The sequence below is a fragment of the Cydia pomonella genome, chromosome 15, assembly GCF_033807575.1.
Source record: "Cydia pomonella isolate Wapato2018A chromosome 15, ilCydPomo1, whole genome shotgun sequence".
Lineage (NCBI taxonomy): Eukaryota > Metazoa > Arthropoda > Insecta > Lepidoptera > Tortricidae > Cydia > Cydia pomonella.
In genome coordinates this window covers 5,527,931-5,555,795 of record NC_084717.1, presented here as the reverse complement: position 1 = coordinate 5,555,795, position 27,865 = coordinate 5,527,931, and the positions used below count along the sequence as shown (strand labels likewise).

Genomic DNA, 27,865 nt, shown 5'->3' with positions numbered 1-27,865 from the left:
ACATAGTCTTACAAAACTATAAAACTATGCGATTTCTACTGCACTATGTAGTGAGCTGGCTATCCATAACTGCTGAGATGCTGGGTATCAGACCTGCTTTGGCTGGGATGCTAATTTCATAATTTTGTGGTTTAAGACATTTATTCTCATAAGAATATACATTATTCACTTAATATGAGAATTTAAATTTACCTTAATGCTATACAATAACTTGGTGTGTATGTTTTGGCATCCCAAGGAAACACGAGTACCTAAATTCGAATAGTTACTTATTTGAATAGTAGTAAGGTCGGTATTCGTAGCGCACCCGCGGCTGTGCGATGAAAAAACTACAATATTAATTAATTAAGAGCCCGGTAACGATTTTAGAGCAAAAATGTAAAATTGATAGATTTAGTTGTTGAAATTGTACACCTTTTGTTAGGTACGTAATATCTAAATAACACGTATTGGTTACTATTAGCACGTTTTATCATCTAGCCTTTTAATAATGAGGTCGTTTGTTGTATAATATGTAACGAAAAGGGACAGTTTTTAAAAATTCATCAAAAAATATGGTAGTATATTATACAAAATGATGTATATGGACAGTTTCAGCAAATGTTGTGGATTGTTTAAGTATCAAAAGTACGTTGAAATTAAGTCGATTTTCAGAGAAATTGTCACTTGTTATGAAGTAATTTCTGGAAAAAATTGATTTCGTCAACTTTCATTTACACTGCTTCAAATTTATAATAACAAAAATGTAGTTTATTAAAGTTAAAGTACAGGATATGTGTAATACAAAAATACCATTTTTAGCAGTGCAAACTTTACGAAATTTACAAATAAGCTGCGCTGCTGCACTGCTTTACGCACGTTGACCTAAACGTCCATCAAAAAAATAATCATTACTAATTAAGTGACTCTGTTTTTAAAAAAATGATTTGTTATAATGAAAGATAACAAGACGTGCTAATAGAAACTAGTACTTATTATTTATAATAATTAACAAAAGGTGTACAATTTCATACGCTAAATCTATCGATTTGACTTTTTTATGACTAAATTCACGGCGTCTTAGTATGCGAGTGCAGTATTTAAGAATTAATAGATTTAGATCGAAATATATCATGGTTCGAATGTAAAAGTATTTTAGGGGCAGTTAATTTTTTTTTTATGTTAGTTAACATGGTATAGCGGGTTTGTATTTGAAAACATTCGTTCAAGCTAATGGGCTGATTTTGTTTTTACATATTTGCAATTGTTATATTTAACTATATAAGCGAAATGTTTTCACTTTTAATAACATATCGTTTAAGTTTATTTTTTAATATTTAGAACGAAAGACTATTTTTAATACCCGGCGTTAGTTTGTTGCACAATTTTGCACCTTCGTTTAACATATTTCGTTTTCCGTATAATTTGTTCTATGAAAGTGTAAATTTAAACTATGTTTATATCGAAGATTATATTTATTCTGCTTATATATAAATAAAAGTTTCGTATGCAGTTTTTTATGTAAAATTTTATAGACCAAGATACAGGTTTTAAAAACGTAAATTTGTTTTCTCCAATATACTCGGAAATGTTCACCTTATTGTAGCAAAAATAGTACGAGAAGTTCTTCGTTATAGTCAAACACAAATTAAAGAAATTCAAACCATTATTGTTGTGTTTTAGCCGACGGGAAAGTTATTACTGTATTGTTTTTTACTTTTTAAAAACATGTATCCACTAAGAAAAACGCATACAGCCAATTAATATAGCTGCGGGCCGCGTCTACACGACCCGGTCAGCATCATTTCAAGATATAGGATAGAGTCGTGTAAAACCTACGTGTATGATCGTGTGAATACTGCTTAATAAAATCAAAGACTATATATAACTTTTATATTTTTTAATGATTTCATTTGTGCAAATACAGCTTATATTGCACAATTATATTGAATGAGCGAATATTGAATGGTACTGAATGGCAGAATAGTTGTGCCTTTAACTTTTCAAAACTGCTGAGATGCCAGGTATTTTCGGACATAGTCTATCAAAACTCTGCCAAATTTAGTTCTAGAAGATAGAACTGTGAGGATGCTAATGTACTAGGGAGCTGGCTATACAGTACTGCTGAGGTGCCGGGTATCAGACCTGCATTGGCTGGGATGCTAAGCCCAGAACATAGCAATTTCACGATTTTCCGAGTAGTTTCAGACGTAGTCTTTCAAAACTCTACCAAATTTCGTTCTAGAAGATAAAACTGTGTGTGTTCCAATACACAAGGAAGCTGGCTATCTAGAACTGCTGAGATCCTGGGTATTAGACTTGCATTCGCTGGGATGCTAAGGCCAGAACTTAGCATTACCTCGATTTCGATACCATTAATGGACATTGTCTTTCAAAACTCTGCCCAATTTAGTTCTAGAAGATAGAAATGTGTGTATTTTAGTTCACTAGGGAGCTGGCTATCCAGAACTGCTAAGATATTGAGTATCAAACTTACATTGGCCGGGATGCTAGCTCCAAACTTAGCATTCACTGGATTTTCAGTGTAGTTTCGGACATAGTCAATCAGAACTATATAAAATTTCGTTCAAGAAGACAGAACTATGTGTACTTTAGTTAACTAGAGTGCTAGCTTTCCAGAACTGCTGAGATGCCAGGTATCAGACCTGCATTCCCAGGGATGCTAAGCTCATAACTTAGCAATATCTCGATATCGATATTATTTTCGGACATAGTCTATCAAAACTTTGCCATATTTCGTTCTAGAAGACAGAACTGTGTGGATTCTAGTGAACTAGGGAGCCGGCTATCTAGAACTGCTGAGATCCTGGGTATTCGATTTGCATTCGCTGGGATGCTAAGCCCAGAACTTAGCAATTTTACGAATTTCAGAGTAGTATTGGACTAAGTCTGTCAAAAAACGGTGAAATTTCGTTCTAGAAGATAGAACTCTAAGTATTCTAGTGCACTAGAAAGCTGGCTATCTAGAACTCTTGAGATGCTAGGTATCAGACTAGATTTCGCTGGGATGCTAAGCTCAGAACTTAGCATTACCTCGATTTCTATACCATTTTCAGACATAGTCTTTCAAAACTCTACCAAATTTAGTTCTAGATGATAGAACTGTGTGTATTTTAGTTCACTAGGGAGCTGGCTATCCAGAACTGCTGAGATGCCGGGTACCAGACCTGCATTGGCTGGGATGCTAAGCTCAGAACTATGCAATATCTCGATATCGTTACTATTTCGGACATAGTCTATCAAAACTCTGACAAATTTCGTTCTAGAAGACAGAACTGTGTGTATTCAAGTGCTTTAGAAAGCTGGCTATCTAAAACTTCTGAGATGTTAGGTATCAGACCAGCTTTCGGTGGGATGCTAAGCTCAGAACTTAGCATTACCTCGATTTCTATACCATTTTCAGATATAGTCTTTCAAAACTCGACCAAATTTAGTTCTAGAAGAGAGAACTGTGTGTATTTTAGTTCACTAGGGAGCTGGCTATCCAGAACTGCTGAGATGCCAGGTGCCAGACCTGCATTGGCTGGGATGCTAAGCTCAGAACTTTGCAATATCTCGATATCGATACTATTTTCGGAGATAGTCTATCAAAACTCTGCCCAATTACGTTCTAGAAGACAGAACTGTGTGGATAGGAATGAACTAGGGAGCTATCTATTTAGAACTGCTGAGATTTTGGGTATTAGACTTGCATTCGCTGCATTGGCTGGGATGCTAAGCTCAGAACTTTGCAATATCTCGATATCGATACTATTTTCGGACATAGTCTATCAAAACTCTGCCAAATTTCTTTCTAGAAGACAGAACTGTGTGGATAGTAATGTACTAGGGAGCTGGCTATCTAGAACTGCTGAGATCCTGGGTATTAGACTTGCATTCGCTGGGATGCTAAGTTCAGAACTTAGCATTACCTCGATTTCTATACCATTTTCAGACATAGTCTATCAAAACTCTGCCAAATTCCGTTCTAGAAGACAAAACTGTGTGGATGCTAATGGACTAGGGAGTTGACTATCTAGAACTGCTGAGGTCCTGTGTAGTAGACTTGCATTCGCTGGGATGCTAAGCCCAGAACTTAGCAATTTCACGAATTTCAGAGTAGTATCGGACTAAGTCTGTCAAAACACGGTGAAATTTCGTTCTAAAAAATAAAACTGTGTGTTTTCTAGTGCACAAGGAAGCTGGCTATATAGAACTCCTGAGATGCTAGGTATCAGACCAGCTTTCGCTGGGATGGTAAGCTCAGAACTTAGCATTACCTCGATTTCTATACCATTTTCAGACATAGTCTTTCAAAACTCTACCAAATTTAGTTCTAGAAGATAGAACTGTGTGTATTTTTGTTCACTAGGGAGCTGGCTATCCAGAACTGCTGAGATGCCGGGTACCAGACCTGCATTGGCTGGGATGCTAAGCTCAGAACTTTGCAATATCTCGATATCGATACAATTTTCGGACATAGTCTTACAAAACTCTACCAAATTTAGTTCTAGAAGATAGAACTGTGTGTATTTTAGTTTACTAGAAAGCTGGCTATCTAAAACTGCTGGGATGCTGGGTATCAGACTAGCACTGGCTGGGATGCTAGCTCAAAAACTAAGCAATTTCATTATTTTCCGAGTAATTTCGGACTACGTCTGTCAAAACACGGTGAAATTTTGTTCTAGAAGATAAAACTGTGTGTATTCTAGTGCATTAGGAAACTGGCTATATAGAACTCCTGAGATGCTAGGTATCAGACTAGCTTTCACTGGGATGCTAAGCTCCGAACTTAGTATTACCTCGATTTCGATACCTATATCGGACAATCTTCCAAAACTAGGCCAAATTTAATTCTAGAAGATAGAACTGTGTGTATTTTAGTTCACTAGAGAGCTGGCTATCCAGAACTGCTGAGATGCCAGGTACCAGACCTGCATTGGCTGGGATGCTAAGCTCAGAACTTTCCAATATCTCGATATCGATACTATTTTCGGACATAGTTTATCAAAACTCTGCCAAATTTCGTTCTAGAAGACAGAACTGTGTGGATAATAATGTACTAGGGAGCTGGCTATCTAGAACTGCTGAGATCCTGGGTATTAGACATGCATTCTCTGGGATGCTAAGCACAGAACTTAGCAATTTCACGAATTTCAGAGTAGTATCGGACTAAGTCTGTCAAAAAACGGTGAAATTTCGTTCTAGAAGACAGATCTCTATGTATTCTAGTGCACTAGAAAGCTGGATATCTGGAACTCTTGAGATGCTAGGTATCAGACTAGCTTTCGCTGGGATGCTAAGCTCAGAACTTAGCATTACCTCGATTTCTATACCATTTTCAGACATAGTCTTTCAAAACTCTACCAAATTTAGTTCTAGAAGATAGAACTGTGTGTATTTTAGTTCACTAGGGAGCCGGCTATCCAGAACTGCTGAGATGCTGGGTATCAGATCTGCATTGGCTGGGATGCGATGCTCAGAGCTTAGCATTTACTGGATTTCAAGACTATTTTCGGACAATTTCTATCAAAACTGTCAAATTTCGTTCTAGAAGATAGAACTGTATGTATTCTAATGCACTAGGGAGCTGGCTATCCAGAACTCCTGAGATGCTGACTGTCAAACCTTGGATTTCAGCTCGAACTTTGTTTTAGTTAGAAGAAACCTAAAAATTTTTTTGATGTTCGTATTCCATACATATATAAAAAAAAAATTTTTTACAGTTTTGACTAGAAATCATTATAGATCGCCTAGAAATGTTACTAGCTTCCATTTAAATGCTATTTTGAGGCTGTGGAGTGGATAACGGCTGGGATGCTAGTGTGTCAAAATGGGAAGTTAGCATCTCATTTTCAATTTTCATTTTTTTCGCGTAAATAAGTAGAACTATTAAAAAAAACTACCTAGAACTATAGAAAACTGTAAGTATTCTAGTGCACTAGGAAGCTGGCTATCTAGAACTCCTTAGATGCTAGGTATCAGACCAGCTTTCGCTGGGATGCTAAGCTCAGAACTTAGCATTACCTCGTTTTCTATACCATTTTCAGACATAGTCTTTCAAAACTCTACCAAATTTAGTTCTAGAAGATAGAACTGTATGTATTTTAGTTCACTAGGGAGCTGGCTATCCAGAACTGCTGAGATGCCGGGTACCAGACCTGCATTGGCTGGGATGCTAAGCTCAGAACTTTCCAATATCTCGATATCGATACTATTTTCGGACATTGTCTATCAAAACTCTGCCAAATTTAGTTCTAGAAGATAGAACTCTGTGTATTTTAATTCACTAGGAAGCTGGCTATCTAAAACTGCTGGGATGCTGGGTATCAGACTAGCACTGGCTGGGATGCTAGCTCAAAAACTAAGCAATTTCATTATTTTCCGAGTAATTTCGGACTAAGTCTGTCAAAACACGGTGAAATTTTGTTCTAGAAGAACTGTGTGTATTCTAGTGCATTAGGAAACTGGCTATATAGAACTTCTGAGATGCTAGGTATCAGACTAGCTTTCACTGGGATGCTAAGCTCCGAACTTAGTATTACCTCGATTTCGATACCTATATCGGATAATCTTCCAAAACTCGGCCATATTTAGTTCTAGAAGATAGAACTGTGTGTATTTTAGTTCACTAGGGAGCTGGCTATCCTGAACTGCTGAGATGCCGGGTACCAGACCTGCATTGGCTGGGATGCTAAGCTCAGAACTTTGCAATATCTCGATATGGATACTATTTTCGGACATAGTATATCAAAACTCTGCCAAATTTCGTTCTAGAAGAAAGAACTGTGTGTATTCAAGTGCTTTAGGAAGCTGGCTATCTAGAACTCTTGAGATGTTAGATATCAGACCAGCTGTCGCTGGGATGCTAAGGTCAGAACTTAGCAATTTCACGAATTTCAGAGTAGTATCGGACTAAGTCTGTCGAAACACGGTGAAATTTCGTTCTAGAAGATAGAACTGTGTGTATTCAAGTGCACTAGGAGACTGGCTATCTAGAACTCTTGAGAGCTAGGTATCAGACCAGCTTTCGCTGGGATGCTAAGCTCAGAACTTAGCATTACCTCGTTTTCTATACCATTTTCAGACATAGTCTTTCAAAACTCTACCAAATTTAGTTCTAGAAGATAGAACTGTGTGTATTTTAGTTCACTAGGGAGCTGGCTATCCAGAACTGCTGAGATGCCGGGTACCAGACCTGCATTGGCTGGGATGCTCTCAGAACTTTCCAATATCTCGATATCGATACTATTTTCGGACATTGTCTATCAAAACTCTGCCAAATTTAGTTCTAGAAGATAGAACTGTGTGTATTTTAGTTCACTAGGGAGCTGGCTATCCAGAACTGCTGAGATGCTGTGTATCAGACCAGCACTGGCTGGGATGCTAGCTCAAAAACTAAGCAATTTCTTTATTTTCCGAGTAATTTCGGACTAAGTCTGTCGAAACACGGTGAAATTTTGTTCTAGAAGATAAAACTGTGTGTATTCTAGTGCATTAGGAAACTGGCTATATAGAACTCCTGACATGCTAGGTTTCAGACTAGCTTTCACTGGGATGCTAAGCTCCGAACTTAGTATTACCTCGATTTCGATACCTATATCGGACAATCTTCCAAAACTTGGTCATATTTAGTTCTAGAAGATAGAACTGTGTGTATTTTAGTTCACTAGGGAGCTGGCTATCCAGAACTGCTGAGATGCCGGGTACCAGACCTGCATTGGCTGGGATGCTAAGCTCAGAACTTTGCAATATCTCGATATCGATACTTTTTTCGGACATAGTATATCAAAACTCTGCCAAATTTCGTTCTAGAAGACAGAACTGTGTGTATTCAAGTGCTTTAGGAAGCTGGCTATCTAGAACTTTTGAGATGTTAGATATTAGACCAGCTTTCGCTGGGATGCTAAGCTCAGAACTTAGCATTACCTCGATTTCTGTACCATTTTCAGATATAGTCTTTCAAAACTATACCAAATTTAGATCTAGAAGATAGAACTGTGTGTATTTTAGTTCACTAAGGAGCTGGCTATCCAGAACTGCTGAGTTGCCAGGTACCAGACCTGCATTGGCTGGGATGCTAAGCACAGAACTTTGCAATATCTTGATATCGATACTATTTTCGGACATAGTCTATCTAAACTCTGCCAAATTTCGTTCTAGAAGACAGAACTGTGTGTATTCAAGTGCTTTAAGAAGCTGGCTATCTAGAACTCTTGAGATGTTAGATATTAGACCAGCTTTCGCTGGGATGCTAAGCTCAGAACTTAGCAATTTCACGAATTTTAGAGTAGTATCGGACTAAGTCTGTCAAAACACGGTGAAATTTTGTTCTAGAAGATAGAGCTGTGTGTATTCAAGTGCACTAGGAGACTGGCTATCTAGAACTCTTGAGATGCTAGGTATCAGACCAGCTTTAGCTGGGATGCTAAGCTCAGAACTTAGCATTACCTCGTTTTCTATACCATTTTCAGACATAGTCTTTCAAAACTCTACCAAATTTAGTTCTAGAAGATAGAACTGTGTGTATTTTAGTTCACTAGGGAGCTGGCTATCCAGAACTGCTGAGATGCCGGGTACCAGACCTGCATTGGCTGGGATGCTAAGCTCAGAACTTTCCAATATCTCGATATCGATAATATTTTCGGACATTGTCTATCAAAACTCTGCCAAATTTAGTTCTAGAAGATAGAACTGTGTGTATTTTAGTTCACTAGGAAGCTGGCTATCTAGAACTGCTGAGATGCTGGGTATCAGACCAGCACTGGCTGGGATGCTAGCTCAAAAACTAAGCAATTTCTTTATTTTCCGAGTAATTTCGGACTAAGTCTGTCAAAACACGGTGAAATTTTGTTCTAGAAGATAAAACTGTGTGTATTCTAGTGCATTAGGAAACTGGCTATATAGAACTCCTGAGATGCTAGGTTTCAAACTAGCTTTCACTGGGATGCTAAGCTCCGAACTTAGTATTACCTCGATTTCGATACCTATATCGGACAATCTTCCAAAACTTGGCCATATTTAGTTCTAGAAGATAGAACTGTAAGTATTTTAGTTCACTAGGGAGCTGGCTATCCAGAACTGCTGAGATGCCAGGTACCAGACCTGCATTGGCTGGGATGCTAAGCTCAGAACTTTGCAATATCTCGATATCGATATTATTTTCGGACATAGTCTAGATAGATAAACTCTGCCAAATTTCGTTCTAGAAGACAGAACTGTGTGTATTCAAGTGCTTTAAGAAGCTGGCTATCTAGAACTCTTGAGATGTTAGATATTAGACCAGCTTTCGCTGGGATGCTAAGCTCAGAACTTAGCATTACCTCGATTTCTGTACCATTTTCAGATATAGTCTTTCAAAACTCTACCAAATTTAGATCTAGAAGATAGAACTGTGTGTATTATAGTTCACTAAGGAGCTGGCTATCCAGAACTGCTGAGTTGCCAGGTACCAGACCTGCATTGGCTGGGATGCTAAGCTCAGAACTTTGCAATATCTTGATATCGATACTATTTTCGGACATAGTCTATCTAAACTCTGCCAAATTTCGTTCTAGAAGACAGAACTGTGTGTATTCAAGTGCTTTAAACAGCTGGCTATCTAGAACTCTTGAGATGTTAGATATTAGACCAGCTTTTGCTGGGATGCTAAGCTCAGAACTTAGCATTACCTCGATTTCTGTACCATTTTCAGATATAGTCTTTCAGAACTCTGCCAAAGTTAGTTCTAGAAGATAGAACTGTGTGTATTTTAGTTCATTAGGGAGTTGGCTATCCAGAACTGCTGAGATGCCGCGTACCAGACCTGCATTGGCTGGGATGCTAAGCTCAGAACTTTTCAATATCTCGATATCGATACTATTTTCGGACATAGTCTATCAAAACTGCCAAATTTCGTTCTAGAAGACAGAACTGTGTGGATAGTAATGTACTAGGGAGCTGGCTATCTAGAACTGCTGAGATTCTAGGTATTAGACATGCATTCTCTGGGATGCTAAGCCCAGAACAGCAATTTCACGAATTTCAGAGTAGTATCGGACTAAGTCTGCCAAAACACGGTGAAATTTCGTTCTAGAAGATAGAACTGTGTGTATTCTAGTGCACTAGAAAGCTGGCTATTTAGAACTCCTGAGATGCCGGGTATCAGACCTGCATTGGCTGGAATGCTAAGCTCAAAACTTTGCAATATCTCGATATCGATACTATTTTCGGACATAAGCCATCAAAACTCTGCCAAATTTCGTTCTAGAAGATAAAACTGTGTGTATTCTAGTGCAGTAGGAAGCTGTCTATCTAGAACTTCTGAGATGCTAGGTATCAGACCAGTTTTCGCTGGGATGCTAAGCTCAGAACTTAGCATTACATCGATTTCGATACCATTATCGGACATAGTCTTTCAAAACTCTGCCAAAGTTAGTTCTAGAAGATAGAACTGTGTGTATTTTAGTTCACTAGGGAGTTGGCTATCCAGAACTGCTGAGATGCCGCGTACCAGACCTGCATTGGCTGGGATGCTAAGTGCAGAACTTTGCAATATCTCGATATCGATACTATTTTCGGACATAGTCTATCAAAATTGCCAAATTTCGTTCTAGAAGATAAAACTGTGTGTATTCTAGTGCACTAGGAAGCTGTCTATCTGGAACTTCTGAGATGCTAGGTATCAGACCAGCTTTCGTTGGGATGCTAAGCTCAGAACTTAGCATTACATCGATTTCGATACCATTATCGGACATAGTCTTTCAAAACTCTGCCAAACTTAGTTCTAGAAGATAGAACTGTGTTTATTTTAGTTCACTAGGGAGTTGGCTATCCAGAACTGCTGAGATGCCGGGTACCAGACCTGCATTGGCTGGGATGCTAAGCTCAGAACTTTGCAATATCTCGATATCGATACTATTTTCGGACATAGTCTATCAAAACTCTGCTAAATTTCGTTCTAGAAGATAGAACTGTGTGGATGCTAATGAACTGGGAAGCTATCTATCCAAAACTGCTGAGATCCTGGGTATTAGACTTGCATTCGCTGGGATGCTAAGCCCAGAACTTAGCAATTTTACGAATTTCAGAGTAGTATCGGAGTAGATCTAAGTCTGTCAAAAAACGGTGAAATTTCGTTCTAGAAGATAAAACTCTGTATATTCTAGTGCACTAGGAAGCTGTCTATCTAGAACTCCTGAGATGCTATGTATCAGACCAGCTTTCGCTGGGATGCTACCTCAAAAGTTAATATTTACTCGATTTTTAGACTATTTCGAACAAAAATCCTTCGGAACTTTTTCAATTTTCATTCTAGAAGATAAACCTATATGTCTTCTAATGCACTAGGGAGCGGGCTATCCAGAACTGCTGAGATGCTAGGTATCAGATTTGCATCGGGTGGGATGCGATGCTCGGAACTTAGCATTTACTGGATTTCAAGACTATTTTTAGACAATTTCCATCAAAACTCCGTCAAATTTCGTTCTAGAAGATAGAACTGTATGTATTCTAATGCACTTGGGAGCTGGCTATCTATAACTGGTTAGATGCCAGGTATCAGACCTGGATGGGCTGGGATGCTAGCTCAAAACTTATCATTTACTCGATTTTTAGACTATTTCGAACAAAAATCCTTCGGAACTTTTTCAATTTTCATTCTAGAAGATAAAACTGTGTGTTTTCTAATGCACTAGGGAGCGGGCTATCTAGAACTGCTGAGATGCTGGGTATCGGATCTGCATCGGCTGGGATGCGATGCTCAGAACTTAGCATTTACTGGATTTCAAGACTATTTTCGGACAATTTCTATCAAAACTCTGTCAAATTTCGTTCTAGAAGATAGAACTGTATGTATTCTAATGCACTAGGGAGCTGGCTATCCAGAACTCCTGAGATGCTGGCTGCCAAACTTTGGATTTCAGGTCGAACTTAGTTTTAGTTAGAAGAAACCTACAATTTTTTTTGATGTTCGTATCCCATACATATATGAAAAAAAATTTTTTTACAGTTTTGACTAGAACTCATTATAGATCGCCTAGAAACGTTACTAGCTTCCATTTAAATGCTATTTTGAGGCTGTGGAGTGGATAACGGCTGGGATGCTAGTGTGTCAAAATGGGAAGTTAGCGTCTCATTTTCAATTTTCATTTTTTTCGCGTAAATAAGTAGAACTATTAAAAAAAACTACCTAGAACTATAGAACTATTAGGGATGCTACTAGAACTCTCAAGAAAACTTGAGATGCTAACACTTGATATGCTAGGTTCACAGACACACTCGGAGCTTAAAAAACTTCTGAGTTTTTTAAATCCCGAGTTGAGTCCTTTATTGAGTCTTTTTTAAGCGCAACTCAAAAGGACTCGAGTGTCCGAATAAAGACTCAGTCAACAATTTTATAGGTTTTACCTAAACAACAGTAAAGGAAATAGGCGTTATTGTATGATTTATGTACATCCATGAATTTTACATAAAGACAACGCATTTCGAAGTCATTTGTAATAAAATTACAAATGACTTCGAAATGAAAAAGTTCTCCGAAAAAGACTCAAGTCTACAAAAGACTCGGGTCTCTAATAAGTTGAAAAGAACTCGAGTTTCGTCTTAATTATACGAGTCTGGAAAACTAAGTCGAGTCTTAAAGAAGAGGACTCAAAGGACTCTAGTCTTAACCAACACTAATTCGTACAGAGCCTTAAAACTCATACGTGCGCTCATGACCGTCGTCCGAATCTAAGGAATCGTGATAGTTTGTATGATAAAAACTATATAATTAATTATTTTTCCCCTTGTTGGTTATATAATACTGACAGGTTTAGATAGACGTGTCACAATTGATGTAAAGGTGTGACACAATTGTCCTCTACGTGTTAGGTTGCATGTTTCGCTTCATTGACAATCGCGGTGATTAGCTAATAGGTAAACATTATACATTAGTAGGTATGATAGTGTAGTACAGTTCAGTCAGATTAAGAGGCACCAGATACATTTCAACTCTCTAATCTGGAGTAGCGCGACCGGGCTTCTTATTTTAGTCTGTGAAAGCGATTATATACGTGTGCATCAAATGATGGTCCCAGCGACAGTATAATTTTTATATAGAGTAGCTGTCGCGCAAAATGTTTGTAGATATTTTTTGGAAGTTTAGCACATTCGTTTATTTAGAAATGTAACATTTGAGTAAGATAAACATATTTCATTAAGTATTATTTCAATTAACCCCAAAATACACTTCAAGAAACTATCATAATGGAAGAGATCTGGAAGAGATCGCTTCTTAGCGAAAAGACCGCCTGTTGTTACCTAACTTTTACGGGTGGAAAAACAATTAAAAACTTAAATTAAAAACTTATAAATAAATAAATTGTCCCAGATCGAGACCGCTTGGCAGGGTGCCCAGAAGGCTGGCTGCATTGCCCCTCTGGATAGCAATGCTTATCCGCTGGGCGAAGTACAGGCCAGCCCTCTGGTCACCCGAAGCCTCTATGAGGCGTTTTGCTAACTCCTTATAGAGGCGGCGCGCGCTAGGCCCCCACGGCCCTAGGGTTTCAACCCCAAACGCCGCAAATATGTAACTACTGCCGAGGTTGACATACTTGCGACGCTTGAGGCTTTTACGTGTTTTTTCATTTCCTGTCTATTTTTAACTGTATGGTGCACAATAAAGAATATTTACTTACTTACATAAGGACCATGATTCGACGTGAAAGGTGTAGGGATCAGCATTTTTCCCTTAACACTTACTAACACTGAATAGTTTGAATACTTGTAATATAACAAACGTTTGGTTGCCACCGCTGTAGCATAAAAACGTGTAATGCCAAGAATACTTTATCATAAACAGGAGATAATTATTATGTGATACTAACGCAAGCTAAATATAACAGTTGAAATTATGAAATTTTAAGGCGACTTGCGTGATAAGCTTGCTTGAAAAAATATCCGGTGAAACAAAGTCATTAACTAGACGCGTGAATGTCAGTTATGCAAGTGGATTCTTGGCTGATTCTGCCTCGATGCAGCACCAGTGTCATTAACGCATTTGTCGTCAGAGTAGACTGCCCACTGATGAGGCGTTGGAACCAACTGCATGAACACAACGGCCCAACGCATCATCGAAATAGATTATATTAATTAGTCTTTAGGTATTTATTGTTTTGTTTATATTGTATAAGAATAATAATAAGGATAAGAAACCATTTATTGCCACACAAAATACCCCTTAGGTCGCATGGTCCGACTGGCTAGTCCGATCAATCGGAATACGAATATATTTTTTTCCCGCTGGCTCGATTGATCGGAGTATAAGGACTTCTCTAATTCTCGTAGTCCTACTATCGGAGTAACGGGATTTTAAAAGTTCGTCTAGTTCGATCGACCGAACCACGAGGTCGTGTTTTCTTCCTGTTGGATCGATTGATCGGACATAACTGTAGACTTGATATTATTGCTAAGTCCGGCTAATGACACATAAACGTTATCTCATCTTAACTCACTACTAGACACTGGCAATTGATAAGTTTTCTATATGTTCTCTGATAAATATGTAAGATTTTAAATTAAAATAAAATTTGGGTTAAGAATATACCTACAGGGTGGAATTAGATTTTGGGTCAGTAAGGGTAGCTACCAGATCCCGTGCTGCTAGGTAAAAATGGCCTTAAGAGACCATCCCTCGATTTCAAATTGATGAAAATTGGCGGTAACAGATTTCCGGTAAAACATACAGGGTGCGAGAAAAAGGTCATTTTGTTGTTGTTTTTGATGCCAATCGACTCCATTCCTACCCAGGATCACGTCGAAAGTAAGAAAACACTTTTGTTACCAGAAAAGTGTTAAAAACCAGATGTTGGTAGAGTACAAAATTAACCAAAAAATATCGGTCGGACTAACAGGAAAAATAAAAGTTGTGTGATCGGATTAAGAGGATTTTTCAAGGTCTCGTGGTTCGATCGATCGAACTAGACGAACTTTTAAAATCCCGTTACTCCGATAGTAGGACTACGAGAATTAGAGAAGTCCTTATATTCCGATCAATCGAGCCAGCGGGAAAAAAATATATTCGTATTCCGATTGATCGGACTAGTCAGTCGGACCATGCGACCTAAGGGCAAAATACAATGTTCCACTTAAAAATAATAATAATAGGCATGCGCGGCAAAAGGAACGGACTCAGCGTACGCTGCGTCAGCCATTTTATTACAAATTGATTGCGCAGCGCTGATTTTCAGTCCGTCCCCTTGTACACTAACTTAGATATATACATAGGTACATAAATAATAATTGTTGTATGTACTAACACTATATGATTGTTTTGCTCGAAATAAAATAATTTCAATTAGCCGGGTCAATTTCAATTTCAATTGTTTTATAGCGCCGTTAGAAGGCAATAATGTCGCTATCGTGTTATTTCGTCATGCCTAAACTTAAAGGTCTCGCGCCAACTTGTAGCGGTTGAGAGTTTGACCTAATCATTAGATGACCTAATGATTCGAGTGTAACGCAACATATCTAAAGGCTACGTTTGTAAGCTATTAAGAACAGGAAAGTTAAATAATGCGATAAAGCTTATACCAAAAATTAAAATTTAGTCAAAAACTACAGACATAGAAGTTTTTGTGGTACAAACGAATGTTTGACAAAATGAAACATCGATAAATCTGTTATCGATAAGTCAGTCATAAACTAATAATTAAAAGGTGTAACTTTTACTTGCTGTAAATTACCGAGAAATAACAAGAATGAACATCATTTACAAATCCCTTAGGTCGCATGGTCCGACTGACTAGTCCGATCAATCGGAATACGAATATATTTTTTTCCCGCTGGCTCGATTGATCGGAATATAAGGACTTCTCTAATTCTCGTAGTCCTACTATCGGAGTAACGGGATTTTAAAAGTTCGTCTAGTTCGATCGATCGAACCACGAGACCTTGAAAAATTATCTTAATCCGATCACACAACTTTTATTTTTCCTGTTAGTCCGACCGATATTTTTTGGTTAATTTTGTACTCTACCAACATCTGGTTTTTAACACTTTTCTGGTAACAAAAGTGTTTTCTTACTTTCGACGTGATCCTGGGTAGGAATGGAGTCGATTGGCATCAAAAACAACAACAAAATGACCTTTTTCTCGCACCCTGTATGTTTTACCGGAAATCTGTTACCGCCAATTTTCATCAATTTGAAATCGAGGGATGGTCTCTTAAGGCCATTTTTACCTAGCAGCACGGGATCTGGTAGCTACCCTTACTGACCCAAAATCTAATTCCACCCTGTAGGTATATTCTTAACCCAAATTTTATTTTAATTTAAAATCTTACATATTTATCAGAGAACATATAGAAAACTTATCAATTGCCAGTGTCTAGTAGTGAGTTAAGATGAGATAACGTTTATGTGTCATTAGCCGGACTTAGCAATAATATCAAGTCTACAGTTATGTCCGATCAATCGATCCAACAGGAAGAAAACACGACCTCGTGGTTCGGTCGATCGAACTAGACGAACTTTTAAAATCCCGTTACTCCGATAGTAGGACTACGAGAATTAGAGAAGTCCTTATACTCCGATCAATCGAGCCAGCGGGAAAAAAATATATTCGTATTCCGATTGATCGGACTAGCCAGTCGGACCATGCGACCTAAGGGTTACAAATCGGTACATAATTTCTTTATTAACTACATATATTTAGTTACTTTTAGTACTTAACAATAAAAACGTAAACTGTAGTATACAATGCCAAAAGAATAGCAAACTACAAATATATCAAAGAAGATATCGAACATGTTGTGTATTTCGCGGTTGCTATCTTCTCATACAATATTTAAAATATCTATAACGTTAAGGTAACATCGATAACGGACATATCGATATTTCATTTTGTCAATCACTTTATTCTGCCACCAAAACTTCTGTCGGCTTATTAAATATTAGTCAGTAATTAAAAGTGTATGTAATTTTTTTTATGGAAAGTTTTATGTAGATGATTTAAGTTTAACATTTTTTGCTATTGGCTGCCGTTTACGAGTTCTTACGAAAAACTAAAACAGGGACCTTATAGAATTGTTTATAATTAACTTGATTGATCCTAGCGAAGAATTTTACTGAATCCTTCTTGTATGCAGATTACATAAGTATAAGAACATTTTTTGGTATGCGCCATCGAAGTGTTTAGGAAAAAACTAAAAAGGGGACCTTTACACCCTCTGAAAAATCTTTCTGGGTCGGTTAGTAATAAAGACTATACTATTTTTCACATATCTTGGGTACGGTGACAGATGTCATATCAATACATATTTGGCGTTTAAAGGTTGCCTATAAATTGTGTGGAGACGATAACCGTCAGCGTACCTAAGGTGTGTGAAAAAAACTATGAACTTACATCTCCAACATGTACAAAATCTCGGAGCTTGTTTGTTACCATAATGTGATCGATATTGGGCATATTAATCCGTGTTTCCATCCCATTTGTAGTTAGATTTAGAGTAACGCGTCCAATTTCACGCATCGCTTGCCGGCAGAATGGGTTCAGTATAAAGGTCACCCTGCACAAGGATGGTATTCCGATCGCTGTTCTCTCAACTCATCGCCGCAGTACCTCTATACCAGGAGTTTCCACTCCCTACTCCTCGCTACTCCCTATAACACTCTAAGCTACGCCTTCTAAACTATGCCTGGCCAGAAGGAAGCAGAAGAAATGAAAGAGTTAAAGTAACAGCAGCCGAGAAAACAATTTTTGACACGCACGAATTTATCTAAGGAACTCGGGTGCAAGACGGCACGAATATCGTGAAATGTCTTGTCTACAAGTTAAACGTTAAAGACTATCGCTTATTTTGGTATCGGATTGGAGCTTACTGGCATAAGCATTAAGCATAAGTAAAATTTAGGTCCAATAAAACCAGTAGCACGAAATCGGCTCAGTAGTTACGTCGCTTCGACGGGTCTCACTTAACAATACACATAATAGCTAAAACTATAACCTTTGTCTTTTTTAGACTGAAACTGATAAATTCTGCATAAAACACAACTACAGACCTCTTCTCATACTAACACAGACGGTTTATAAAGCATTTGCCGTCTAGTTTTTTTTAGTAGGTTGCTGGAAGCCTGGTTTGGGCGTTTCGGAGATCGCAATAGACTGGTCCGAGGGACCGCCGCTTGGATAGCGATGGAATTACTCCTGCACTCTGCAAGTCACGCCGATCGATCATCGAGATCACTGGGAAGGTTACGGAGCAGTTACGTTTCTGACTGACACTTCAAATTTGATTTGAACGAACTTTGAAAGTGTACAACACTGTACAAGCATTCGAACGAACAGGCACAATTCTTATTAGATGTTAAATGACCCAGTGCTGGACCCTATAGAGCCCACCTTTCTTAACCTTATAACCGCCGTAGACTGATGTATAAGACATAGGTACAATTTGCAGCGCATTTCGCCGTAGTCTGATAAATAAGACAAAACTTCGTGTAACTTATAGTTCCGGCGGCAACACGAGCACGCTCGATGTAAAATTCTAAGCGGTTAAAAAGTTATTCTTCTCTTAATCCAAGCAATACAAATAGGTGACAAACGGGCTGTCGTCATATATTCATATTCATTCTGTCACTGCAAAATTGGTACGGAGTAAACTTAGACGTATTATTAAAAGGGGACGCTAAATAATCTCCCATTTTCTCTTTCTTCAGATACTTGACATAAAATAATGTTTAAAGGGGGATATTACATACCTATATCATGCGCAAAAAAGGAAGAGAAATCTTGCGTTGAATTTTGATAATTATGTTATGCTTTATTTCAGTATCGATGCGTGCTACTGACACTAACGGTCTAAATAGCGCTCCCAAATAAACGCGATCTATTACGTTAGTCATATGCGGGACAAATTCAAGCGTAGCATAGCACATAAAACTAGCACATTTCTAAATAGCACCAACACGGTTATTTCCACTATTTCTACCTGCTACCTTCTAATTTGTTACCAGTACTAAAATTTCTAGCTACTGAAAATAAAATAAATTTAGTATTCATACTAAATACTAACTGACCACCGGTGGACCATGTCTTTGCAATATGGTTTAGGAAATAAAAATTGCCCGGCTGTTTCTTATGCTCTATTCTATGCAAACTTTTGCTGTTGCACCAGTTTACCGCGACTGTTAGTATCAGGCGACTCCAGTCTATAGTCCACATCTTTAACCTCCTAAATCCCAGAATCGTTACTTTCGCTTATGAATTTGGAACCTTGATTTATTTAATCAAAGTTAAAATTACGTTTTGGAATCTGGGGCTCAGGAGGTTATGTCATGTCGCTATTCTGTTTTTGACACAGTTATTACGTCGAAGCTTGTGTCCTTTGACAGAAGAAACAAAAAAATATGTACAGACTTCGGGTCTTGTCAGGAGTGTAAAATTTTTAACAACAATTTTCAAGGTCTTAAAGAGAACTTACTCGGCTCAAGGCTCGATTTTCTTAAGCTCGGAAAACTGTGTCGAACTCGGTCTCAAAAGATTAGTGATCTTACCAACTTCGGTGACTCTGATGTTAGTCTACTGATCTGATCTCCGAATGCGTGGTAAGGGTTTTGAGGTTATTCAAAAACTCTGAAAATTTGGTAAGCAATTGAGATAAAATCATGTCTTTCCCTATTGTGAGCCGCTCCGGCCCAGCCATAAGGATATCCGGGCTTATGCGATTAATCTTATGGCTCCATTATTTTGCGGATCGCATTTTGGTAATCGCATAAACGTTATAGAGCTATCATTTAGAAATTCATTCTTTAGGGCTCGTTTTCATCCATTTGAGCTCTGCTTTATATTCGTGATGCTAAAACAACCCGATTATCCTGCTTTAGTTCCAGTTTTGTGCTGATGTGAATTAATGTGGAAGGAATTTGATCAATCGAACTGTGATCAACTCATAAGGGATATAAAAACGAGCTTTAACATTAGGGCAAGGACCCAATGATGAACATTAATGTTTATTTGATTATTCAATTTATAGATGTATGATAATTGAATAAGAACGGAGTGTCCATCATTAGTGCATCTCAGCTTAAAGTTTCCAAAACTCGTGCCATCAGTTAATAATTGTCCAAACGCAGTCGAGTGTAAATGCGCCCTCGGTATTTTCAGGGCTTAAAACTTTTGTTACATTTTATTCCGTTTCGGTGAATTTTAATTAAAAAATTTCGAGTATTATGTGCGGTTTGTTTCTCTTGAATCCGTTTTGTTGGGGGTGGACCCACAGTCCTGTTTTTACCCCTGACTTAAACAGACACAGGCCATTTTTATTGGTATTCTTGAAAAAGTGTTTCTTCGAGAGAAAATAATTTTGCAGACCAAATGACAAATAAATATGTAGAAATATAAGAAACAACTTAGGCATTATTTCAACACATTTAGCACCTCTTGCTGCGTATAGCGACTTTTTTATAGCCAAAAAAGCTCATAGACGTGCGTGCCGGAGGTGCTAGTTTATTAGTTTACTTGCTAATCTCGCTATACCTAAATGAAATACCTAAACTGTCTTGTAAAACTTTAAATTTTTTAGTAACAATTTTGACTGAACATTGCCCCCTTCGTTAATTTATGTTAACTTTTCCACGTAATTTCTTAATACAATAAAGTTTTACTGTCATAACTAGATATAGGTCAAGTTCCGTTTACGAGGGCGTTATTTTTTTTAAAGTCTGCGACGGAGTAAAGTACAGCGTCAATCGATAGTTAGCACCGCGCATGCTCCCCGCTGTGGGCCTTAGGCGTCCTAGCGCTGTGTTCAGTTTTACAGGCTTTAACCGCATAGGTACTCGACCTAGCCAATATAACTGGGACCTAGGACTCATTTCATAAACAGAAAATTTACAAGTTTACAAGTCTAAACGGTGGCACTGATGCGTCAAGCGGTCAAGCGCGTATCACTCGCTGTTTTACACACTTGTAGCTTTATCATAGTTATAAATAAATAAATATTATAGGACATTATTACACAAGTTGGGTGACAATGCAATATTATGGTACCATCGAGCTGATCTGATAATGGAGACCGGAGGTGGCCATAGGAACTCTGTCACTAAAACGCAATGTTGTTGTGTGTAGTATTTGAATTTGTTAGAATTGTGTTAATGAGTATTAACTGTTGAAAGAAAATTATTAATTATTTATTGCATGTAGTCAGCGATAAAAGCTTGTATCTAAAATGACTTAAACTCTTCTTCTTTGTCGTTGTACTCTTTGCAGAGCGTCGTGGTTAACTGCTGACATTAGGCGCAGATGTTGCTTGCCGAACTATTACTCGCCATTATTAAACTAATAGGTATTTTATTTGGAAAAATATACACAAGAGGAAAAGCAGGGTCCCCTAATTCGTTACATCTGTTGTGCGCATTCAGATATCATTAATTGGTTTGCTGTAAGCGAAAACTCGGTAACCATTAGGAATACGTAGCCTGAGTCCTTCCAGGCCCCAGAGGCTTCAAGAATAATTTCAAGTGTCCATTGTTCGCTTATGAATATCCCTTTTTCCAGTAAAAGGATTGTGGTTTTACTTACTGGGTTTTACAAACATTTTCTATTGTTTGTTACCTGACCGTGTCTCTTCAAGACAGTTGAATGGTTTCGTCTGTCCTAATACTTTCGGTTTTGTTGTCAAATATTTACGTCATTACTTCTTTTAAATTTATTCGGAGATCTACTTTTATTGCATGTGGTGAAATAAGTTTTTTTATGACGTTAAGTCGAGCAGAAATCTACCGAAAATACAAGGAAATGGGCCTAAACCCAATTGCTTTTCGCCCCATTCTAAGGATTTCAAATTCTATGTGTGATGACAACGGCAATAAGTAATCAGGGGTGTGTTCTTTGTTGCCCGACTAGTCAATTTACACCCGATTAGTCGTTGACACGTTCTCTCATCGCCATTACCGGTACTGCATACACGCCACTGTTGTATGGGCAGAAACCTAGTTTATTTATTTATTTATTGAGAAACAAACGGTCACTCATTAAAGTCATTAACATTAAATAGTTTCAGAAAAATTTAAAATTTCACCGCTTTGAATTTGAATCTGCGACCTTTGAAAACCGTCCAATCGTTCTTAACCAACTGAACTACGAAAGTTAAAGACTGTTACTTGTGAATTCTCAATATAACTTGAGACTCCGGTGCTGTTAAATGGAAGTCTTTCGGTAGATGTCGCTAGGCGCTACTCGAAGCGTGTATACATAAAGGAAGGAATGGATAGATTCGCGCGCTTCTGGTTGGGTTCCGTAGCTCAGTTGGTTAAGAGCGATTGGACGGTTTCTAAAGGTCGCAGGTTCAAGTCCTGCCGGAAGCGGTGAATTTTCCATTTTTCCTTTGATGGAGGCGTATCTGCTTGATAAAAATTTGGTATAGTTTCCTTAATTTTCAAGGTTTGGGCTGTAAGCCTCCACTTAGTCTAATTCGTATTTAGAATGTTATAATACGTACAGTCAAAAGATTTCATTTGTGACCCATTTCGTATGTCACGGTGACAATAGCATGAGGTCTCTAGCGACTTTCATGTGGTTTTTCACTGTGACAAGGTACCAAATGGGTCACAAATTAAATCTTTTGACTGTACTTTCAAAATAAATTGTCTAATATTCTTAATATTCAGAAGTTCATTTATGATAGATAAACTAGAAGTTTCATTTCATAATAAACTGCTTATCAAAACAGCCACAAGTTAGATTTACCCTACCCTAAGACCCTGACTAAGTTAGCACGGGCTGTCAACTTGTCAACCGATAAAATTATATTGTTGTTAAAACTTGTCAGATTCACTTTCATCTTTTTAACCTTATTACTGAAGCGATTCGAAAACTAAAACAAACCGGTATATGTAGTCTTCCTGATTACATAAACATTAAACAAAGTATACATTTGTATACAATTTTTACCGTATTTGAATGCATTAACTGGACCTTGGCCATTTTATTTATAGTTTACCCTGCACTTTTAGATTCGAATATATAGAATAGGTGAAAAAATCTGTACCAAAAATTCCATACATTTTTCGATTCTTCCATTCCGTTACCGTCATATAAAATCTATGAAAAATAGTAAGGAAATGGAAATAAAAATATTGGTACACTTTTTTCCTATTAGGATCGAAAGAGCTCGTGTTTCAGAGTAGAAATAAAAGAAATATATCCAAATCTAAAAACAGTGTAGTGTACTCCTTAATAATGTTCGCTAAGATCGCGGTTCACTGGTTTGGCCAAGTGTTCGTCTTATGCGAATACCGGGCATGAACCGGATTTCTCCACCACTTAAAACTCGAGCCCCAGCTAAGTGCTCCCGCCCGCCCTGTCAATATTAATACGACCAGCAGGATGCTTACGATGTTATCCTAGTAAGCAATTCTATATTATTATTGAACAGGTTCTCTAACATATAAAAGTACATCCTATCTCCTCCTACACAGGTAAGAGGGGATGCAAAGCCAGGAAATTAGAAGGGGGCAAAGGAAAAAAGTAATGGTCATCGTGCGGGTTTTTGCCAATTACTCTGAAAATATACTTCTGTACAAAATTTGGTTCATCCAGCTCCCTCTGCAATATCACTAGCTAGTTTGTACTAAAATTATAGGGCTGTGGTATGCAGGGTAATGATATACCACTGAAAATAAATAAAAATTAGACATGTTTTAAATCAAGGTAAGCATCTAAATTCGAAGGATCTGACTCTCTTTTTCCAAATGGAGAATGAGGATAGACGGTCTCTGATTTAGCACGTCGCGGGTCCCATTACGCAGTTCCGGCTGGACTCTGTGTGCATTGACAATAGCAACCCTGATGAGTTTCATGTCGCCGACTCGGTATCAGTATCCGGCGGGTGTCAAAACATCATTACCTGTCAACTGCCTATTTTGCACCTTATTCCATCGACTTAAGGCATACCAATGGTCAGTGCTATGTGTGTTGTTAGTTTTAGCTTCCGGGCAGCACACAAAGCGACCGTCTTCAGTGGGGCTCGATTACTGTTCATATGTCGAATTGGCAGGAAATATCGGAAACATGAAGCGTGGAAACGCTACAAATGTACTGGTATAAAAAAATATATAACATGTTTTAAGTCGACGAGGTCTTAGTGTCAAATTGGGGTTGCAGTTTCTTCTTTGTATGTTCTAAACTGCTTCTCAATGAAGCTTAGTTGCAGTTTTTTTTATTCAGTTTAAATATTAAAGCTTCTTCGGCAATCTATATTGTGCGAGCCGATTTTGTAAAATGAGACGCTTAGTTATTCTCTTCACATATAAAGCGTAAAAATGTTGTCAAAGTTATTTATCTCATTCATATACGTGACTTTTTTACTAAGCATTATCCGATTTACGCGCAAAGAGACGATTCATATCGAGCAGCGAGTTTACGCGGGGCGAATACTTGCTACATGTTTTATTTAAGGGCAAGTCCCAGTGGAACGTCTTGTCGAGCTTTGACATGGGCAGAACATGCGAGTAATATTAGAAATGAAAAATAATATTACTCTTATATGAATGTCTCATATCACCTTGAAGAAACATGCAGACAGTAGTTAAATACGTCAAAAACAGTAATATTCATTCCTCAATTCTTCAGGACCTGTATTTATATAAATATTTAACCTAAGCTACCAGAAATCTCTCACAATGAACAATGTAAACTACCTACATCAATTCCCGATCGATGGAAACCTAAGACGGGATTTGCAAATGGATTGTCGATTATGTCAATCCATTACGGCTTAATGGAGAGTCCATTAGGTTCTGTTGTGGACAAGTTTATTATTTGCTTGTGATTGGTAACTTCAATAGATACATACAGTATTGGGGTCGGGTGGATCTGTTTGTTGCTACTTATGTTGCTCAATGCTTAGTGCTTGGATTTACGCATTACGTGCAAATTCTCTAAATTAAACTTGCATAAAATATCAATATTATGCAACGTTCTTGTACTTATAATACCTGGGTAAATCAAATTTTGAACTACGCTGCATACTTTTAGTGTCGACATCGGCAATGGCGCCCGCCGGGCCGCTATGGGTCAAAGTCAAATCATTTATTTGCTAAAATACAGTCAGGTGGGTCTTAAATACATTTTTACGAACAGTGCTATTGGGCATGCAAATATTGTACAAAAATTATCTTATTTAATAGAGATACGGCTTGTAATCTAAATGGCATGGCGAATACATTGTATAACTTATTATACAATGTATTCGCCATGCCAAATACACTTTTTTAACGCAGGGCTGTGTCTGAATTTGTGCAAGTAATTTTGTGTCGTTGACGAATACTATTAATGACAGTGAATTTATGTTTATTTAACTTTACATACATAACTTCAAATATATATAGACATTTTCAGGTCAATATAGAAACGTTTGCAATCATCACTTTCCCTTAGCCCGCAAACAGATCGTAAACATTTTCTTTGTGCTTTAAAAGCCAAATTTCGATCTGTCGAATTTCCCCAGAACATAATCTATAGCGCAGTGTGGGAGTTACGTATGCATGATAAGCAGTGAGTACTGCTGGTCGACTTACTATTTAATTTAATTTGAACAATGCATGTGAAAATGAACATACATATGGGACACTAATCATTTTACAATTGTCAAATAATATGAAGAGTGAAGACTTGGGCGCTTGAAAGTTCACGATTTTGCCACTGCAAATTTTGCATATAGTTCCCACACCACCACCACATATCGCACCAGGCCATAAAGAAAATTGCAGCTGATTTCTGAAACCAAAATTAAAACACACTATTAGAAACCAACGGTTTAAAACTAGGTATGATTCCATTTACTTCTTGTGGCGTGTTACTCTTCATTAGGCGGTTCTCCGCATCCATTGAGCGGTTTTCCACTTTGTTCCATCTTGGGATTTTGTTCTAATCGCTAACCGAGCTCGGGCGAATCAAAGGCAACGAGCCAGAATAAAAAGGTGTAACTTCACGTATACTTGTTATGGATCTTGGAGGGATGGTATAAAAAGGTCAAGCAGGTAAGTGTTTACGTATTGACCTTACTGGAGTTTGTGATAACTCTTAAAGAATATTAAGGCATATTCTTAATTACAAGGAGAATTCATGCCAGCTCCACAAGACTCAACACCTGTAGGACTTGATTTTTTGAGGCTTCGGGCAAGTCCTTTTAGACTGCGGGACTCAATTGTGATTGAAATTTGATGCAAAATTTCGAGTCCTCCAGAGAAATTCTCGAATTCCATCAGGAGACCAAGTTTCTACCAAGTTTGAAGTCAAGTTTCAAAACTGAGTCTATTCCTTAATATTGACCTCAAAATACACTGGTTTGGCCAACAGTCGTCTCGTGCGACTAACAAGAATGTTCTGCCTGGGCGCCGCAGTGCGGCTTCTTGGTTGCTCCAGCTAATTGGACTGCGCTCGGCTCCAAAATAGAGTCGTTGAAAGATGGGCTTGACAAACGTACCTAACACGAGTTGTGTTTTCTCGTGTCCCTTTAATGTTGCGTTAAAGAGATAAAAGACTGGTCAACAATTAAGTGTCAGTTATAATATCTTAACGCTTTCCGTGCGCTTTCCTAAAGGAGCCCGTAAATATTGTTTACGGACATGACTACCACTCGAGTCTGACCTGACCTTATAATCAATTATTAGATGTATTAGATATTTGTTTACCTGAATGTCTATTGCCTTATCGAATGTCATTTACCACTGAAATCCCTCAAAAGCAAGTAAAACTTGATTGCATTAGATACTCGACTCTAAAGCCGATATTCGTACGAATAATTTACTCTTAAAACTGTTTCGGCTCCGAAATGTTGAAAGCATTAGAAGCTTAAGAAATGTAGCTGTATTTATTATCTCCGTAAACACACATTGACAATACCTAGTCTTTTCACGTCCACCACGTGACCCATGACGTCACATATTCAAGTATCCTCCCCTATGTCTGTTTTGTCACCTGCAATTGACTTTCCGTGTGACGTGCCCCCTACAATAGGCGGGTCCACATAGAGCGAGCACACGCGCGAGGCAATGTCCTCGCACACAAACCGGCCAGTGTAGACGTGCGTGCCGAGGCGGCGGCGTGCGTTTTCCTCGCCTGAGCGCAGCGCCTCGGCCGAGGCACGCCCGTACACTGGCCGGTTTGTGCGCGAGAACATTGCCTCGCGCGTATGGTCGCTCTGTGTGGACCCGCCTAATGGCGTACATTATAATTTCTCTGTTGTAGTATTTGTTCAGCTGACACGCGTGGTGTGTAAACAGCGTAACGTAGATTCATAACAATGATACATTATTTTCTTTATGTAATATCTAAACACGACTTTGTCAAGGCTATAGAGTGCTTGTTTAGATGTTTTTGAACACCTTAATATACAGTTATAAATAGGCCATGTTACGGAAAGTTGTCCACACCACTTTTCTTTTTAATTTGGATTTTTAATGTGAATCTATTATATTTTAGGACATTTTTCCTTCTGTAAAGATCGACAAAGCTCGTGATAAATTAAAAACTTTCAGCTCACATTTTTGACAGCTATAATCTGCAAGTTACTAGTTGCGCCACAGTTGGAACAATTCTCGCATCGCCATAAAACGCGTGAATTTCCTGCGTATCAAAACGCATGCACTTTAAACAGCACGCCGCCCAATCACGAGCCTTCCACCAAGGCTGCCGCGCGATAGCGACGTTTGACAACACTTTTTAATTTAAACAACCACTTGCTACTCACAAGTACGGCTATACCACCTTTTTGTTGTTTTTAAATTGCTTTTTTAATCCTTCCTGGATTTAAACTTGTTGTGAAATCTACATATTCTACATGAAGGGTGATATAGCCGGCACGGTATAGCGTTCGGTAGCTAATAATATACTTACACTTTTATTTTACATATACTTACTTTAA

At 38.1% G+C, this 27,865-nt stretch overlaps 1 protein-coding gene across 6 annotated transcripts in view; it reads left to right on the top strand.

The window, feature by feature from the left end:
- The window catches only part of LOC133525636 (eukaryotic translation initiation factor 5), a 51,605-nt gene that overhangs the window by 12,271 nt on the left and 11,469 nt on the right, over nt 1-27,865 (top strand). The gene's annotated exons all lie outside the window — the stretch shown is intronic.